The sequence below is a fragment of the Hyperolius riggenbachi genome, chromosome 6, assembly GCF_040937935.1.
Source record: "Hyperolius riggenbachi isolate aHypRig1 chromosome 6, aHypRig1.pri, whole genome shotgun sequence".
In the NCBI taxonomy this organism is placed as follows: domain Eukaryota; kingdom Metazoa; phylum Chordata; class Amphibia; order Anura; family Hyperoliidae; genus Hyperolius; species Hyperolius riggenbachi.
Window position 1 is genome coordinate 206486424 of NC_090651.1, and position 20362 is coordinate 206506785.

Sequence of the window (20362 nt, forward strand, 5' to 3'; positions counted from 1 at the left end):
TTTCAGAATCAGCTCAAATGATAAACTTGTCACTGAGGAGGGCCCCACTTCAGCAGTACATTCTGTAGGAGTGACTTTCCTAGAGACAGCTTGCTGCCAGCCATGAAAGACAGAAAGAAGGGATTAGAGAAACAGCAACCTGATGCCCTGCTATGGCCCTGCCACCAGCTTCTTATTTTCTACTTAGAAACGAGTGATCTGATATCAGTCCAGTGGGCGCACGCATGGAGGGATTTGTAACCACAAGCTGAAGTTATCATAAGCCACAGGACATGGCACCTGTGAACTGTGACTAGCAGATCTTTCAACCATTATACCTGAGGCATCATTTCTGTCCCTGCACTTCCCCAATTTGCAGAGATTTAGAGCTTTTTTTTTTTTTTACCATGTGTGAATGTGTGCAGCTTAAAGTAGAACTCCAGACAGGGAGAAGTATTCAGTCAAAATATATTACTTATCTGTTTCGGAAAGTAAGAATTGGTTTATGATAGAGTAGAGGTTAGTTTTGTCCAGCAACCATGTTTTCCTGTACATTCCCTCTATAGCAGTGGGGACTTTCAGAAGCACTTATTATCTAACAACAGTTTTAAAGTGAACCAAGCACAATTTTTAGCACCCAGGGCATCTCTGTATCATAATAAAAATACATGCGAACAATGTGGCTCATTATTAAAAAATCTTTACATTTACCTCTTCTTTTTACAAAGGTAGAGGTATCTAATGAGGGAATTAACAATATATCTGATTAGAAAAATCTTTTATAGCGGATCACTATTCCCCTGAACAGAACTGGATTCAGATGTCAGGGGCCAACTTAATTGACGTCAGGGTCGTACTGACCCACCGAACCAACGATGGTTCCATCGGTGGGCCTCGGGCCGCCCTGCCTCCTGGGGGCCCCCCAGAGCTGAGGAGGGGGGCACAGCGCAGGAAGGGGGGAAATTGTGCACAGAGCGGCAGGGAGGGGGGAAGCCTCCCCCCTCCCTCACCTAGGGGCCCCCCCTTCCGCGCTCCCCCCTCCCTCCAAAATTGCAGCCAGCGGCAGCAGCGAGGAATCGGCATGCTCAGAGGAGCGATAGCGCTGCGTGCCGCCGGGCTGGTCTCTGTCTCCTGCACTGGCCAATCACGCTCTCACAGGAAGCACTGTGAGATTGATTCCTCGCTGCTGCCGCCGCTGGCTGGCTGCAATTTTGGAAGGGGGGGGGGGGAGCGTGGAAGGGGGAGTCCCTAGGTGAGGGAGGGGGGGGGGGGAAGCTTCCCCCCCTCCCCGCTGCTCTGTGCACAATTTCCCCCCTTTTTGCGCTGTGCCCCCCTCCTCAGCTCTGGGGGGCCCCCACTAACTGGGACCTGCCTTTGTGGGGGTATCTGCCAGCAGCCAGATAGCATTTTGTGGGGTTATCTGCCGCCAGCCAGATTGCATTTTGTGGGGGTATCTGCCACCAGCAAGATCGCATTTTGTGGGGGTATCTGCCGCCAGCCAGATTGCATTTTGTGGGGGTATTTGCCGCCAGCCAGACTGCATTTTTTGTGGGGGTATCTGCCGCAAGCCAGATTGCATTTTGTGGGGGTATCTGCCGCCAAACAGATTGCATTTTGTGGGGGTATCTGCCGCCAACCAGATTGCATTTTGTGGGGGTATCTGCCGCCAACCAGATTGCATTTTGTGGGGGTATCTGCCGCCAGCCAGATTGCATTTTGTGGGGCTATCTGCAGCCAGCCAGATTGCATTTTGTGGGGGTATTTGCCGCCAGCCAGATTGCATTTTGTGGGGGTATCTGGCGCCAGCCAGATTGCATTTTGTGGGGGTATCTGCCGCCAACCAGATTGCATTTTGTGGGGGTATCTGCCGCCAGCCAGATTGAATTTTGTGGGGGTATCTGCCGCCAGCCAGATTGCATTTTGTGGGGGTATCTGCCGCCAGCCAGATTGCATTTTGTGGGGATATCTGCAGCCAGCCAGATAGCATTTTGTGGGGGTATCTGCCACCAGCCAGATTACAATTTGTGGGGGTATCTGCCGCCAACCAGATTGCATTTTGTGGGGGTATCTGCTGCCAACCAGATTGTATTTTGTGGGGGTATCTGCCGCCAACCAGATTTCATTTTGTGGGGGCATCTGCCTCCAACCTGATTGCATTTTGTGGGGGTATCTGCCGCCAACCTGATTGCATTTTGGCGGAAAATCTGCTGCTATTTGACTACTTGATGAATTATCATGAGGCATTTAACTACTTGATCATTTTATCTAAAATGTATCTGGTCAGACCTAATCTGTGTGAATAACACCGCTACTTATTTTATTTTATTTTTTTTCTTTTAAGTCTGACCATGACTCATCATAACCACGCTGATGTTCCAGGGCGTGGTGACACCCATTCATTCTTGCTGCGGCGCGCATGTGGACATATCGCTATTGGAGACTGTATTCAGAAGTGCTCACAATCTATTTCCTACCATAAAGTCATGCAACATTTCTAGAGTACATGTGTATGCGAGCCCAAAATGGGGAGGGGGAGGAGGAGGAGAGGGGATCCAGGGTGGGGGGGATGCCTTAGGCTAAAACTTCCTTGGTGGGCCCTTAGTGTCCCAGTCCGACCCTGATTGACATATAGGGGTTGATTCACTAAACCATGCTAACTCATAGCACGGCCGCACTAGCGTTTTGCGCGCATTATGATGCGCCTAGCGGTTTTCATGACAAATGCGAACTTTCACGCGCAATCGCAAATTTAGCATATATCACCTGTCCCAACAAAGATCTGTGTGTAGTATAATTTCAATGCAGTTATTTCAGGCTACTTTTACACTAACTGGTGCATTGTGCATCCAGTAAATTAGGATCGCAGCGGTGAACAAATGTCATATGGCACGTTCCCGCTGCGATGCGACACAGGCAGTCCATAAGACTTATACTTGCACTGCATCCATGACCACACGTGTAATCTAGGAGTGCACTGCATGCTGCACGTTATCCTGATGGAAATCATTGCTCCGCACTGCAAACTCACCAGTGTGAAAATGGCACTGAAATATATTCATATCACCTTTCAATGCGATTATATTGTGGAATGAGCCTAAACCATTATCATGAACACAATACACTTTCAGGAGATTTATGGACTAGTCCTGATATGTCTACAGCTGTGGCATTTTCCAGAACAGTGCAGGCCTTTGTCGCTGGCCGGTTTCTATCACTCTCCCCTCGGAAACAGCAGCTTGTGCAAGACTCCGCACATCCAGCTGGGTGAATAGCACACACAGCACTTTCTATTTTGTTATTATTATTATTTTTTCTTAAACACACAAAACCGTGGGTGGCGTTTCACAAACGCTCATTAATATTTCGATTTATTCAAGGCATTTCAATTTGAATCAGGCGCACACACCATCTAATAAAATAAAATGCAAATATGCACGGATTCCTTCTCCGAGAGAATGCGGCTCTAGATAATAGGATTATAATTTGTCTACACTGCTTTCTCTCGCCTTGCCTTGTTTTGTGTTGCTGAGCTAAGTGTGAATAGCAGCAGGCAAGGACCATGGGATTACACTGAGCTCACCGTCATATAAACCCCTTATCAGCAGATACGGCCCAACAAAAGACACCAGAAGCGGAAGCAGTGTGAGAATAGACTCCAACGTGCCTCCACAGCGCAAACAGAAATTTCATAGAAGGAACAGGCTAAAAGACTTTAAAAGGTCATAATGCCCAGAAATGATATTGTAATGTTTGTCAGCTGCTATCCCAGTTGACTGTCTCCTGCATCTCTGGGGTATCTTGAGTTGCGTAAGTCTCAGGTCTACATCCCCCCCCCCCCCCCCCAATCTTTAGGATGAATTTACAATGCCCCTACTGGATATTTTGTTTATTTAATATTATTAAAATAGAACAGAGGGAATTAGAATGCCTTAAGCTGCTCAGGAACCAACAAAGAACTACAGCAGGGAGATCACACCATGACATATGGTATAAAAAGCCAGCTGGTAACCAGACTTCATCTATAGCAAAAATACCATTTGTAGGTGAACTGATAAATTATGTATAGTTACACTTTGCTGAATAAATAAGATAAGAGTACATATATCAGTGGTGTATAAAATATTCTGTAATTAATAGAGGAACTTATGTTTTTAGTTTTTTGTCAAGAAGAGGATGTATTTAGAGAGGAGCTGTAGCGAAAAGGGAAAAAAATAAATCAATATATTGCAAAGAGAGAAGTTAAAGAGACACTGAAGTAAAAAAAAAAAAAAATATGATGATTTGTATGTGTAGTAGATTTGGCTGCTGGTGGTGGCCTGACTTATTTACTAAGCTACCTTACTATGTGTAACATGTGATTTTTATAATGTATATACTTTAGCACTTTAGGCATTTAGCACTTAGGTTACCCCTGACGAAGTTTCCAATTAAAGGAAATGAAACATGTAGGGTTGTGTGTGGGGTTGTTAATATACATGCATTGTGAGTTTGGAGGAGAGTCTGACAGACAAATGACCTTTATCCCCAACCCAATGTATCACATTTTTTGCACTAAGGGGTAGTATAATCTGTTCAAATTATCTATTTTAACCCGAATTTATTAAAAGTTACATTTTATTAATATTACCCAATCTCCGAATAAGGTTTATCTAGTGTTTTTTCGCATTGCAAATCAGGTGTGCTTTTTCATGTGTAGTACAGCTAAATGTGGCCATACACTGGTCGATTTGCCATCAGATCGACCAACAGATAGATCCCTCTCTGATCGAATCTGATCAGAGAGGGATCGTATGGCTACCTTTACTGCAAACAGATTGTGCATCGATTTCACCATGAAACCGATCACAATTGCCGCCGCCCCCCCCAGCCCCCCCTTGCATACATTACCTGATCCGGCCGGCGTGAGTCCCCGCTCTCCTCTTCTCTGCGCTTGACTCCAGTGCTCCAGCTTCACTGAACTTCTTGTCCGGGGGAAGTTTAAACAGTAGAGCTGTTTAAACTTCCGGCTGGGACAGGAAGTTCAGTGAAGCCAGACGGACTCGGAGCCCAGAGCAGAGAAGGAGAGCAGGGACTCGCGCCGGTCGGATCAGGTAATGTATTGCTGCTGTATTGCATCGGTCGTCGGGCATTCGAACGCCACTATTGACGCACTCCTGACCCGCCGGCGATCAAGCAAAATCTTCCGCACGGACAGAATGACGGGAATTGATTTCGGACGGAAATCGATCGTTCAGTCAGCGATTGCGCAACGATTTTACAGCAGATTCAATCACAGTGATCGAATATGCTGTATATCGGCGGGAAAATCGTTAGGTGTATGGGCCCCTTAAGAAATAAAACATTAGAAGCAGAAACATAAGTCTAATCTTGTTTCCAGTACAGAACGAGTTAAGAAACTCCAGTTGTTATCTATGCAAAAGAGTCATTGAGCTCCAGGACTTTCAAAGTTGCAGAGAGCTCTATCTTCTTAAGCTTATTATCTCAAGTGTCAGTCACTGTATTGTTGTTGTTTTTTTCCTGCAGAGGACAGTTCAAAAGTTCACAAGCATGCTCTGTAAAACCCCTTTAGAATGCAGAGTAGTGTTTAAACTGCAAATATTAGAGAATGATGCAATGTTATTAAAAAAAAAACTATATAACTGAAAATAAAAATATAAGAATATTTTCTTTGCTACTAATGTTCTAGAAATTATCCGTACAACACAACCAATTCATTATATTATTTTATTTTATTTCGCTTCAGTGTTTCTTTAAAAAGAGAGATGTAATGCCTGGCAGATCTCCTGCTTTCTTTTAGCCACTATACCCCAATCTATCCCCACCTTCTTCACCCTATGTGGCATGTCCCCGATTGAATGGGGGGTGAGGAAATAACACCTGCCCGACTTTGGTTACACCCAGGCCTTGTAGGTGCAAGATATAGCGGCTGAGGCCGAGAAAGCCAGAGTACCAACAGAGCAAACAAGACTATGCAGCTAGGTGATATTAGGTAGTAGAGCGGAATGCTCTAGTGTAGGAAGTTACACAGATCACACTAGGAGCTATGAGCAACATTGCTCAGAGCAACCGCAGCTCTGAGCTTCCGATAACCGCCACAAATAAACAAGACACAATGGTTGCTCAGGGCGACCGCAGCCCTGAGCTTGTGATGTCCAGCACACAAAACAGACAACAGACAGACAAACGGAATGCTTGCCAGCAAACAAGACACACTGGTTGCTCAGGACAACCACAGCCCTGAGTCTCTGATGTCCAACACACTGAGTAACAAAGACAGACAACATAGAGACAGACTGAATGCTTGCCAATCTAATCGCTGGCCCAGTGATAGCAAACATCCACACTGACAAGTACAAGACAAACAGGTAGGAGTGCAACTAATAGCAACCGCTACTACAGTCACGTCCACAGGAACAGAGCAAGCAGGAATACTACCAGTCACCAATGTGGTGAAGGCAGTCTCCAAACTATCAGGATGGGTAAAGACTCCACTGTACCCCCGTGGTGCAGTGAACGTCCAGGCAGGCAAGACAAGATAATGCAATACAATAATACGATACAACTTTCACACCAGAAACCCAGCAAATAACTATGTCTAAGCTGTATGCTATGTCGGGAGAGGTCTGTGAGGAGAGGCAGGCTTTTCTATGGACATCAGCCAATGAGAGCAGACATGCAAATTCCCACACAGCTGAATGGTAATCATGCAATCCTGTGTTAGCCTGATTAAAGGCTGCAAGCTGTCTGTGAATGGAAAGAACTTTCATTACAAATGCATACCAGATTATGCAACCACATGCATGTAAGAAATCCATAGCTGTCTGACTGCAGTTCAACTGCAGTAAACCCTAGATGGATTCATGACAACATCCTGAGCTCCTCTGAACTGCAGAGTGGTTGCAGATAGCAATGAGACTCATTGCAAATGCAATCAAAACCAACCAACCAAATGCGGGCAGAGAAATCAAAACTGCTCGGTTGCAGCTCCACTGCAACCGAAAGGAGGGATCCTAAGAAGAGATCAATAAATTATTGATATTCGCCCTGTAATTTGTTCATATTGTTTGATCCACAACAGCACCAACTGCTATTATCTATAACCACACCCCCAACCATGTGATAGGCTAAAAGGTTGCTTTTTGCACATACATATGCACAGAGTGAGATACTGGTTGCTTGGCAGTTGGAAACAGCTGTTATTTCCCACAATGCAATAAGGCTAAAGGTGGTCATCTGGTCAAGGTACCACAGCTGTTTTAATTTTTTCTGAACCATGTAGAAGTTGCAAAACAAATAAAAAAGCAGTACAGATAGTCCCCTACTTGCAAGAAAATCAAGTTACAAATCTCTTATGCATACAATGTTGTCCTCAGGTACAAACAGAGTGTACTGTACTGCTTTTATTATTACATGTTGCACTATTTTATAAACTGTTGTAACTAGTTTAAAGCGCATCGTAAACAGCAGCAAAAACCGATTACCCTGTACATCCAAATGTAAACAATTAATCCTCATGTTCCAGTAAGTATATGACTCAATTCTCAGACACATTTTTGCAAATAAGGGTACTGATAATTCTGCCAGTTGTAACAGGGGGTTGTTTAGAAGCAGCCACTATAGCTCTTTGCTGGCATGGTCACATAATAGCACAGTGCTGACACTCTTTATATCTGGCCCCTCCCATAACGTTGATAAGATCAGTGTAGCAACAGGAAATTTGTCTGACATCATCATACCTCTCAGTTTTTTCCAATAAGATAAGAAGAGTGGGGCACATGTAAGATATGCTTGTTTCACCTCCAGTCATGCCCTCACCACACTTCCAGTCACACTTACATACCTCCAGTCATGCCCCTAACGACACCCCAGCCATGTCTCCACCAATAACTCAGTCATTCACCCACCACACCTCCAGTCATACCACCTCACCTTCAGTCACACCTCCGCATCTCCAGTCTCGCCCCCACCACACTCCAAGTCAAGGGTTTCACAAAGATTCATGAGTAAAAGATGTATTTTGATCATTCAAGTCATACTGGTTCTTTCTGTGTATCATCACTTTTTTTATTTTCACTGCCACTTAGAAATAAGTTACACATCTATTTAAAGGATGGGAACAAAGTTCAGTGCTTCATAAATACATCTTTAAGCAGAAAAATACATTTAATTCCACATTGGCTCTGAAAAGGGGAGACACGATAAAGAAAGAAGGGTATTTTCTTCCCAAAGAGGTTCTAACCCGCCCAAAAGGGACATGTGAGAGCTATACATCACTGACACGCCACATGCTACAAGAGGCACTTACTACATACACAAAGCATTATATGACAAGGGACCAGTTCTTCAAATAGATGCTGGAGAGACTGTGATGGAGGAATAATCCCTGGCTTGCAGAACTCAAGGTGAAAAACAAAAAACATGAAAACAGTTTGGTAACATATTGCAGGCTGAGAGTTAAACAGGTTTTGTTTTCCATACCAAAGAGGTTGGAGAGCCTCTTTAAGCTGAAGATTCTTTTTTCCTGAGAAATGCATTGCTATTTAATGCCTGCTCCTGTGACTTTACTATGACCTTCAGCGCATTCAGCTGACCTTGGCATTCCCCTGTTTGTGAGTATAGGAAGTTCCTTATGAGGCACCCCTGTGCCAAGAGGACATCATTTGCAGTCAGAAAAGGTAGAAGAGCTGTTAGGAGCTGGGGGTAAATTGATACTTTCCTCTAATCTTCTCTGAAAACATGACAATTGGTCCCCAAGAAATGCACCGCTATATGTAATCTTTCATTCTCCACAATTGACTGTCTTGAGACCACCCTGGGAAAGGCAGCTGCTGAATTTGCAGACCTGCCAGGCACCTCTTCATTGTGCAATGGCTTTTTATCATCCGGCAGTCTGCCGAGAGCTCGCTCTTCTCCCAGGCCTTTCCATTAAAATGTCTTTATTTGGAGAATAAACAGCAAAATAAAACCTACCTGTGCCAGGCTGTAGCTAATCTTTTAGAATTACAGTGACTTGCTGTGAATTAGGAGTCAGACTGACCCAACTCTCCCTGTTTATGAGCGAGACTCATGAATGTGTAATATTTACGCTGTACAGTAATTCTCACTTCCTGGATGAAAAATTTACACACCTGCAAAAGAAATACGCCTTGGAAAACAAACCCTGAGCAGGCAGTGGAACAGGACATTTCCATAGAGTCACAAAGCATCTGCTAATTCAAAAGTCTTTCCTGGAGAAAACGTTGTGGTAGGTGATGCAAATCTCTCATGCTGGCACAATACTTGTTACCCTTAGCTCCAAACTGTTCACCTTAGCTTCAGTTAGAGCATAGAAAGGTTACAGCCTCTATCCAGGTTTTACTCATGCCTGGCTTGTGCATGGATTCAGTGTGTGTGTGTGTGTGTGTGTGTGTGTGTGTGTGTGTGTGTGTGTGTGTGTGTGTGTGTGTGTGTGTGTGTGTGTGTGTGTGTGTGTGTGTGTGTGTGTGTGTGTCTGTGTGTGTCTCTGTGTGTGTGTGTGTGTGTCTGTGTGTGTCTGTGTGTGTGTGTATATCTGTGTGTGTGTATATCTGTGTGTGTATATCTGTGTGTGTGTGTGTGTGTGTGTGTGTGTGTGTGTGTGTGTGTGTGTATATATCTGTGTGTGTGTGTGTGTGTGTGTGTGTGTGTGTGTGTGTGTGTGAGTCTGTGTCTGTGTGTGTGTCTCTGTGTGTGTGTGTATATCTGTGTGTGTGTGTGTCTGTGTGTGTCTGTGTGTGTGTGTTTGTGTGTATATCTGTGTGTGTGTGTCTGTGTGTGTGTCTGTATGTGTCTGTGTGTGTGTGTGTATATCTGTGTGTGTGTGTCTGTCTGTGTGTGTGTGTGTGTGTGTGTGTGTATCTGTGCGTGTGTGTATATCTGTGTGTGTGTGTGTGTGTGTGTGTGTGTGTGTGTGTGTGTGTGTGTGTGTGTGTGTGTCTGTGTGTGTCTCTCTGTGTGTGTGTGTGTGTGTGTGTGTATATCTGTGTGTGTGTGTGTGTGTGTGTGTGTGTGTGTGTGTCTGTGCGTGTCTGTGTGTGTATCTGTGTGTGTGTGTGTCTGTGTGTATATCTGTGTGTGTGTGTGTGTGTGTGTATATCTGTGTGTGTGTGTGTGTGTGTGTGTGTGTGTGTGTGTGTGTGTGTGTGTGTGTGTGTGTTGGGGGTAATAGTGAAGCAGGCTGTTCCAGCAACCACTAAATTAATGTGACACTGAAGCTAAAAAAAAACACCTTAAGATATAATGAATTGTAAGTGTAGTACGGATAATTATTGGAACATTAGTAGCAAAGAAAAGAGTCTCATATTTTTAATTTTCAGTTATACAGCTTTTTTTTTTTTTTATAACATTGCATCATTCTGTCATATTTGCAATTACAAACCACACTCTGTATTTTACACTATGAAACTGAGCAGAACTAATGACCCTTTGAACTCCCCTGCAGTAACCTTATCTGAAGCTTCCTCTCACTGTTTCTGTGATGTATAAGTGCATCAGAAGATAGGACTGGAGAGCTTAGATAAGCACTTTTGTATAGATAACTGAAGTTTCTTAACTCTTCCTGTACTGAAATCAATGTGAGACTCTTGTCTTTGCTACTAATGCTCTATTCCTTATGGTACCCATAGACGGTACAATAAAAAACGTTCAATTTTCCCGTTTTTTTTCAACCAAATCAATCGAATCTAAAGAAAGTTGAAAAGAATCTTTTTTTTAATCAAGAAAAACGAACGATTATCCAGTTTTTCTATAAAAATCCGATCATCGGATCAACATGTTGGAAAAATCTTTATATTAGATCTAACTGAATAATCAAACTAAATTATCTAATCGGAAAAACATGTACCATGTGTGGGCTCCTTTAGCTGTACTGCACATACAATTCATTATATCATAAGTTTATTTCACTTTCGATTTCCTTTAAATATCTGTCACAATGCTATCTATGGCTACCTAGCAGCAGACAGTGAGTTGTGCGCTGGTGTGCAGCGGATATAGATAGGCAAAAGGTAGATGCTGAGGTAAAGGATAGGTGGTAGGTAGGGGTTAACATAAACTAACTTAACTCACTTCCTACAAATCTGTACTTGGGGTCCAAGCAACCCAGTTTCCTGCACTGTCGGTGGACGGAGGTTTGTGAGCGGATTTCCACCCACTTTTGGTTAACATAAAGGTGGAAATCTGAGTTTGAAGAAGAACTTTACTGAATGTAGCTTAATGAATAAAACTACTGTATTTATTTATTACAATATTACTTTAAAAGTTATTTAGTCAGTGTTTTCCTATTGTAACATTTTCTCACCCTAATTTACACTCTTAAATTGATCGCAGGTGGCAACATCCTCACTGCATACAAGGTGCATCACTGCGGAAAGGTTTGGTTCTTGTGCATTATAAAGCAAGCAGAAACAACATCTGATTACCTAGGTATCAGCATATGCATCGCCACAATGATCTACCAAGGTCCATCTATACACTTCTTATCAGAGCAACAATTAGATGAGAATATTCCTAATGTCCCGTACTAGTTGAAGGTGGGCACTCCAGTTTCCTCCCACATCCTAAAAGCATAAAGTTAATTGGCTTCCCCTTAAATTGGCCCTAGACTATAATGGACATACGAGTATGGTAGGGGTTACATTGCGAGCTCCTCTGAGGAGCAGTTAGGGACAAGACTATATTTACTCTGTTAAGTGCTGTGGAAAATGTCAGTGCTTTATAAATACTAAGAAATAAAAGGTGTCAAAATACTACAAAAAATGTTTTATAAAGAGGGTATCTCTGTAACAAATGCACCAAACAAATCTAACGAGTCTTAAAGAGACTCTGAAGCGAGAATAAATCTCGCTTCAGAGCTCAAAGTTAGCAGGGGCATGTGTGCCACTGCTAAACCGCCGCTATCGCGCAGCTAAACGGGGGTCCCTTCACCCCCAAATTCCCCCCTGCATGACTTGGTCGTACATTTGGTCGCTCCTGGAGGCAGGGCTAACGGCTGCAGCCCTGCCTCCAGTCGCATCTATCAGTGGCGCATCGCCGCCTCTCCCCCGCCCCTCTCAGTGAAGGAAGACTGAGAGGGGCGGGGGAGAGGCGGAGATACGCGCTGACAGACGCGCGTGGGGCAGGGCTGCGGTGGTTAGCCCTGCCCCAACCAGGAAGCGCTCCCCGGCTGTACCGAGGGGATTTGTGGGATCAGGGACCCCCGGTAAGCCGCGGGATAGCGGCGGTTTAGCAGGGGCACACATGCCCCTGCTATTTATGAGGTCTGAAGCGAGATTTATTCTCGCTTCAGACTCTCTTTAACAATTTCTCATTTTCTGTTACTGATTAAGGCATGAGTAAACACAGAAGTCAATAAAACGTTGGCAAACATTTTAGCTTTTTTAGCCTTTTAGCTGGAACTCCCTTATGAGTCTGTATACTGCACCTTACCTAAGGTCACATCTAATAATGTGTGGTAACCTTATGATTATGTAAATGATGGATATCTGACTAATATTAATCATTCACCTGAATACAGTCATACACCACTTAATACTGTATGGTACATCCGCAAACTTCAATGCCGTACAATACTATGGGAGACATCAGTCATGCACAATCCCCTTTCTCCAGCACCTATGACAGTCTGAAAAAGAGTGGCCTTTCCTGAATAGTGTTTAGGGTTGCCAGGTCGGCTGATGGAGAAAACCGGACAGGGGGTGGAGTTAGTGGCGGAGTCAGAAGCGCACTTTTATGTAGAGTGGGGCTAAGCAATGGGCTTTTTAAAAAATGTTTTTTACAGTATTTATATCGCACTGACATCTTCTGCAGCACATTACAGAGTACATAGCCATGTCACTAACTGTCCTCACCAGTACATGCACATAAGAGACCACTTTTCACCAGTAAATGCACATAATAAGAGACCGCTTTTCACCAGTAAATGCACATAATAAGAGACAGAGCAGAAAACTATTACAAAACTGGAAAACTATGCAAATAATGCAATGCATTTATGGCGTTTTTGCACAGTGAAGTGGTCGATTTCTTGCGGGAAGTTTTAAAATTTATTTATTTTTTCCCACCAAAATTTTTTATTGAGAACAATAAAGTGGACATACATAGGCATAAAGTTAAAATATAAATCTGCGCATACATGTATGTACACATTTTGAGCAAATATAACAAATATAACAGTATAACAGTATAAATTGCGTTGTACAATAGTATGAATTCAAGTGTAAAGTATAGTAAGCAGCGGGCTCAGGCGAGATTGAATGAGATTGAAAGTCACGCCTGGACTATACGGAGGGGAGATAGAGCGGAGCCAATGCACACAAAGAGCGGAAATACAACCAGAGAATTATGGGTCACTCACTCACCATATCTCCAGACTCCTGACCTTACCTTGCTTCCTTCGCAGATGCAGAATCGCATTGCAAATGACGTGAGTGACGCACGTCATGCGTGCGTTGGCAACGCAGCGTTGGCGTTGCCGTAGCAACGTCGGGAAGCGCGGGCTCGGGGGCGGTACTTAAGCTGGCGTAACTTACGCCACGTAAGCTGGCTGGCTGTGCCTTTGACTGACAGCCAGGCAGCGAATCAGCGGTCGCGCAGCGCTGGCGGACGGGTGGTGGCAAGTGGCAAAAGGCATAAAACCGGACATCTTAATTGTCCGGTTTAACATGCCTTTTTGGACAGGACACAGCGGCCAAAAACCGGACTGTCCGGTCTAAAACCGGACACCTGGCAACCCTAATAGTTTTCAACCACATCAGTTCAAAGGTTCTTACATTCAGATAAGATTTTGGTTATAAATGTGTTTTGTTTTATAAATGTAATGTCTATTCCATAAAAATATCTAATGGTGTGTGATGACATTAATCTAAGCATTTAATTACTGTAGGCTAATAAGGCTGTCATATTGGCTGTTGCTATTCTGCACAGAAATGGGCATAGATTAGCTCAGAAAGAACCTCAGCCGCTTAGTATTAATATACCTGTGTGAACACTGAAGCTGCCTGTGTATCTCCTGGCAGTCCGCCTGCTGTGCAGCCCTTAGACACAGTCACTGCTGCCATCAGGAGGCTCCTATGTGTAAATAAAGCACTGTACCAGCAACCTTCTGCTGATAACTATCTCTGTATTGACGTGTCCTTCTGACACTTGGATATGGGGTCTCCAGTACTGGTGACATTCAGATATCAGCAGGATGGGGTTATCAGCAAAATATCCACTCCATTGCCAGAATTCATGATTATCCACAGCAGCTCAGCTTCTCCTTACTGGAGAGGTGAGCTCAGATAGTCACTGTGACACTGTGGACACATGCTTGCTGGCTTTAAGAGGCCCTGTCACGCATGAAAGTAGTGCTCTCTCCCACACACGATCGATTTCCCATTTCAGTATTGAATGCTTGTATGATCAAAGATAAAAGATCAAAAGATAATAGATTAACAAACATCTAAACTATCATGTTGAATAGCATATACCTTAGAAAAAGCAAAGCAAAATATGTTGTGTTGCTAAGGGCAACCAATCATATTTTGTGTGCTAGAAAAAGGAAGAAATTTGGTTATCACAGGAAGCAATGGCAATTTCTATAAAGCACCCAGAGTGCTGTCTGTACTGCTGCAAATTTGACCTGCTATGTACACATTCTAGATCAGGCATGGGCAAACTCGGCCCTCCAGCTGTTACGGAACTACAAGTCCCACTATGCATTTGCCTTTATGAGTCATGACTGTGGCTGTCAGACTCCTGCAATGCATTGTGGGACTTGTAGTTCCTTAACAGCTGGAGGGCCAAGTTTGCCCATGCCTGTTCTAGATTAAACCATGCCCATAAAGAACGCCTCGGGCGAGAATCTAGTGTGTTACAGTGGCCCTCAATCCAGACTACCAATCTGATTCTAACACTCAGAAAAAAAAGAGGTCTGATTTCTGAAAACCATGGCAAATGGAACTGGAGCAGCTGCCATAGCAACAAATCAGAAGTTTTGTTTTATTTCACAGTGGAAAAGTGATTAATCGCTGTGGTATTTGCTGCATTTTTTTAAGCTGCTTTCTTTGCACCTGTCTTCATATACCAGCGACAGAGATTCTGTTACAGACATCTCAGCCATTCTGTGCTTTGTGACTTTGTGTAAAACAATAATAATGATCATATCTTAATTGTGCCTGATATGCATGCATTATGCTATAATTTGGCTCTTAAATAACTACTTTGTCAGTCTGTTCACTTTAAACTAAAAGGAAAAGCAAATAGTTTTCATTTTAAATTGAAGACAATGTTAGGTTGTCAGTTTAGACTGTCCTTGGGGGGTTTCTTTGGGTGTCTGGTGTGATTCCAATTTGGGGAGGCAGATTGGAGGTGCTGTCAACAGCAGATATCCAGTCCCTGAGAATAGTATTAACAGCTACCCTATAGGATTTCAGCTACGGAGCTTGTTTTATTTTTGTAGACGGTGCTGCTTCCACCAGACAGGCCACATCAGTTACTAGCAAGTGGAGTGGCAAAGGTGTTACTTTGTTCCAATTAAGATACATTTAACAGACGCATTTGCCCTGAAGAAGGGATCCTTTGTGTGCCAAAACATTGGCTTGCCTCTACTTGACTACAGTTATAATTTGTGGAAGTGCCAGTCTCTTAATATAGTTTATGTATAAGGTTCCTGCTCAGGAGCCCAGACACTAGCCATTTACTAATTACTACATCCCAGACTATTACTGCTATAGGCAAATTGAAATGAAATTTTCCCAGAGAGATTCAGTCTGTGCCTTCCCTTTGCAGTCTGAACAGTGGGATGATGCAATCTGAGCAGCGGCAGAAGCAACGCCCACAGGGCCTGAAACTCAGTCTTGCAGTCTGTTGCTTCCGGTCATGTGATCAAAACATCAAGTCAGGAGTTTTAGCTGCAAAAGCCTCATTTCACAGAAGAGATAACATTTAAGCACTCCATCAAATTACCTACCAATATGTAGATATGCACGTGGCAATGGGCTTGGGTTCTTTCCATTGCCCACTACAGTTAACCACACACAAAAGCTGCAGTAACTGCCTTGGCTACTAACAACCATTTATAATATATTTTATATGCTACAAACTTTGAAGGACACCTGAACCAAACTAGATAATATAAATTAAACACAGAGGTATATTCAGAAGGCACATACCTCTGTGTGTTGTCAGTTGCCCAGTGCGCTCTCCCTGGTCCCCGTAATTGCCAACAGAAAAGTTTGACTTTCTCTGAAAGTCAAACTTTATCACAGGTAGATGCAAACTTGCAATGTAAGCCAGACCCACTTATGTACATCCCTTGCCCCTTTCACGCCTCCTTGACCGCCACATTCACTACCTCTTAAGCTTGCCATCTAACGTTCACAGTTTACAATGTGCACAGAAGAAGTGCTAACCCAGAATTTCTTCCAGGGTCTGTGCTACTTTCAAGATGGAAGAGCTTTTTTTCAGAGGTGAGCCACAGCCATATGGGAAAACGGAGAGGGAAACTACACAGGGGACAGAATCTGCAGTGGTTAAGTATTGAATTCATTTGTTTATTTACATTGCACTCATTTAGGTCAGTTGTCCTTAAAGGTTTCATGACATAGGTGATTAGGGATTGTTCCCACTAGACACATCTACATGTGTTTTGGTGATTGCATGTGCCTTGCAAGACTCAAGTGCATGGATTTTGCATGCAAACCCATGTTAGTGTTTACACCTATGTGTTTACATGCCATGTGTTTTTCAAACCCACAGTTGCACACCTTATTCTGTGAAAAACATACATAGAGCTATAAAATGCAAATGCACAGGAAAATACATGCTGTACTGATGAAAAAATAGATAACTTGCAAGCGCATCATATTTTCTTCACTGGCAGGGGAGAAGCATACGAACACATGCAGGTGAACATACTACATGTACAGCCTGCAAGAGCACTGGTTGCGCTGCTCAGTTCTGGTGCTAAACCTGACGCAAAGAACGTGTACGATTTAACTGTGCTGTAATGTCACCTACGCTATGGCTCCATCTCTGAGGAAGCAAAAAAATCAGGCTATTTTCAGGCAGCTTGAAACAAATAGGAGGTAACAAAGGTGCTTTGGGGTTAAGTCAATTCAAGGCTGGAGGACTGAGAACATCAGGCAATTGTAGAAATGTCTCAGCTCATACGAGAGCCGGTAACAATGTCTGTTTCCTGCTGGTTCTGCACTCTGCGCTCTACACAAACACAGTGACAGTTCTGAGTGTCAATTACAATGATGTAATACTATACACATGTGCAAAGAAATGTGGTGGATGGAAAGACATTGGGAGCCAATAAGGACACTGCAACTGGAAAGTTTAGTGCATTTTGGTACAGCTTACGAGAACAGACACACTCCAAGCTTCTTGCAGTATATCAAACACATGGAATTGTTGAAATCGTTCGGAAGCATCTTTCAGGTACACCAACGAAGAAGAAAATAAGCGTTCCGATCGATAAAAGTATCGTTCTGAAATATGGATCATAGGAACGATCAATAGATCACTACATAATAGCCGAAACCCTTGAGCCAGATCACTTACCCCCTCTGCTGCTATATGTCCCTCTGCCACTATCTGTTCTTTCGACCCAATATCCGACACTTTGGCTATCTACGGCACCTCACTTGTCCACAGTAGCCCCAAACATTGTGGTCTACGATGCCCAAATTTGCTGACCCCCCCCCCCCCCCCAAAAAAAAAAAAAAGAAAACACACAACAGCATTAGTGCCAAGACCTGGATTTGGGCATGTACTGTAAGTAAGAGGAACACATATAAGGGATCAATTCATAAGGTGTCCTTAAATAAAAATTACAAAAGGAACTGAAATTCCAGTCAATGCAAAGTCACCGCATTGTGATTGGAGGCTGCACTGAATGGTCTCTGATGCGGCCCTAAAGACAGCAAATGTTAGTAAATGATCATGCTTGCAGCTTGGGGTACATACAGTATGTGCTGCAAGAATGTTCATTTCAGTTCAGTGACAGTAAGGGGTAAAAGCAACATAGAATGTCTTTTCCTTTTTGTGATGCTATATCTATGTGAAGAATCAGCTTTCTGTTATTCTCAGCAAATAGTTAATATGCAAGCCTCCTTACTATCATCCGCCTCCCTCCATACTGTTGGAAGGGTGGCCAGTGACCTTTTTTGAACCTTTATTACAATGACCCCAAATCTACTCTAAGAATAAATACCATTAATGAGCACTTCTACCCGTGTAAGGGAATGTCCTATTTGCCAACCAGTGACTCTGCTGACACTGTTAATATTGATGAACTTGGCTAATGTAGATGATCTATTATTAATAGATATTTTATGTTAACAGAGTGCTGCCGTGTTAGTTCTCACATCTACCATCTCCAGCAGAGGAGATTTCCCTATAATAGTCAGGAGCTGTTCCAATTCTGCTCTCTCTCGGCTTCCTGCTGCTGTCTTTTCTAAGTAACGCTCTGTCTCTCGCTGCTCGGTCTCCTCCCTGCATCTTGCCAGCTCTCTTTTTTCACCTGGCCCTCCTACCATTCCCATCTCTGCCTCTTGAAGCCTTGGCTTCCTGTCCCCGTCCCCCGCTTTTCATCATTGCTCTCTCCTCGTTGCCCATTCCCCTTATTTGATCTGATCTCTCGTTTTATCTCCCTTGCCGTTTCTTGTCTATTTTTGACACGCTCTGCCTGCGCTCCTTTACAAAGGGGAGGAAACGAGGATGAGAGACGGAGGAGAAAGAAAGAGTCAGATCAGAGTTTGTGAACGACAGCATCAATTTTCTTTTCACTAAGGGCCAATATATATTTTATTCCACAGGGATTCGGAGGATGGCTTTACAGTTCTCTAATTTGGACTCTTGAGCAGGTTGGCGACAGAGGACTCGATATACAATATGACAGGAGAGAAGAAAACACGTCCGCACATATATTTCTAATTTAGCTGCTCTGAGGACTTTCCTGTTCGGTGTTTGTTCACCTTAAACAGGTCTGACTGTAAAACCTCCCTATTAAATGTAAAAGGACATGGACAACGTCTATTGAAGTACTTGGGTTTGTTCAATAACTTGTCTACTAAGGCTGGTAAAGATGCTCAGTAACTGTCTCCTGGAACAATCACTGGTGATCCCTTTAGGTGACAATTTTATTCATGATTTATGTACAGACATGCTGCTAGGCTACAGCTGAGTACCCTGTTCTGTTCTATCTACAGATATGGTAAACTAGAAAGTAAGGCCCTCAATCAGTAGGCCTTGTTCACATCAATAATACAGCATTTGGTGTGATACTGTAGGTCATACATGCCAAACTCTGGTCTGTGGGCTAAATCTTTGTTTTTGCCACATTGCATTAGGAAGTGGGTTGCATTGGGAAGCGGTTTTGCATTTGGGAAGTGATTTTTCCACTTTGCATTAAGTTTGGCCCACTCTAGACATCCAGGGAAGCCATATTAGAGGTGAAGCCCTAGCTTAACAGGGAAGCAATATGGTGGAGGGAAGGAATGAGGGATGAGGAAAGCACTAGACACCAGGAAACGTATAGGGGATGGAAGGGAACACTAGACACCAGGTAACTGTATAGGGGATGGGAGGGGGGGGGGGCATTACACACCAGGGAAGTGTATAGGGGAGGGAGAGGGGGCATTAGACACCAGAGAACTTTATAAGGGAGGAAGGTGGCCACTAAACATTGAGGTTAGCCCGCCACTTGGTTCCTGTATTCACTTTCGTCCCACTCATGCTCCTTTCAGTTCTCCTTCAACTCATAGCTTGGCTGTCTTTGAGAGTAACTTATTTGAAAAGAGGAAGATGCCATGTTAATTCCACATTTTCAAAATGCTATATGCCTCATCCTCATTCTATTACGTTAAAGCCCTGGTTCAGTTTTTTTTATGCATGTTATAAAAAATATGTCATCATTTGCAATGCACATAGTCATATTTGCATTATGCATTTTAATTATCGAGCCAGTTACATACAGATGTTGCTTGGCTGAGAGAATAGAAAGTTTGTGAACAACTTTTTCACCTATCCCATCATCATTTTTATTATTATTATTTATTATTATTATTATTAGTATTTATTGTATTTATAAAGCGCCAACATATTACGCATCATCCAACTGAGTTAATCTGGGAGTCTTTATAAAAAGGTTAAATAGAAGAGAGTTATTACTGGAAGCAGGGCAATGTGTTGAGTGGTACACATGGCCTTCAGAAACACCAGGGAAGTTGTGGGATTGCTAAAAACGTTATTACACACTGTGCAAGGAGGATCTGAACAGGAAAATGAGAAGTCTGCTGAATCGGTTGCATGTGCCTGCTGCATTGCCTGGCATGCCAAAACCAATCCCCATTAAATAATTGCCAGATGGTTTAAAACT

The 20362-nt window shown here is 43.3% G+C and overlaps 1 protein-coding gene and 1 long non-coding RNA gene across 5 annotated transcripts in view; one reads left to right on the forward strand and one right to left on the reverse strand.

The window, feature by feature from the left end:
- Positions 1–20362, reverse strand: part of KIRREL3 (kirre like nephrin family adhesion molecule 3) — a 1384273-nt gene that overhangs the window by 1351838 nt on the left and 12073 nt on the right. The window lies entirely within an intron of this gene.
- On the forward strand, positions 7171–19003 carry LOC137522635 (uncharacterized). Its single transcript, XR_011022367.1, has 4 exons — positions 7171–7221; positions 11326–11421; positions 16405–16507; positions 18801–19003. It is a non-coding gene; the product is annotated as an uncharacterized lncRNA (long non-coding RNA).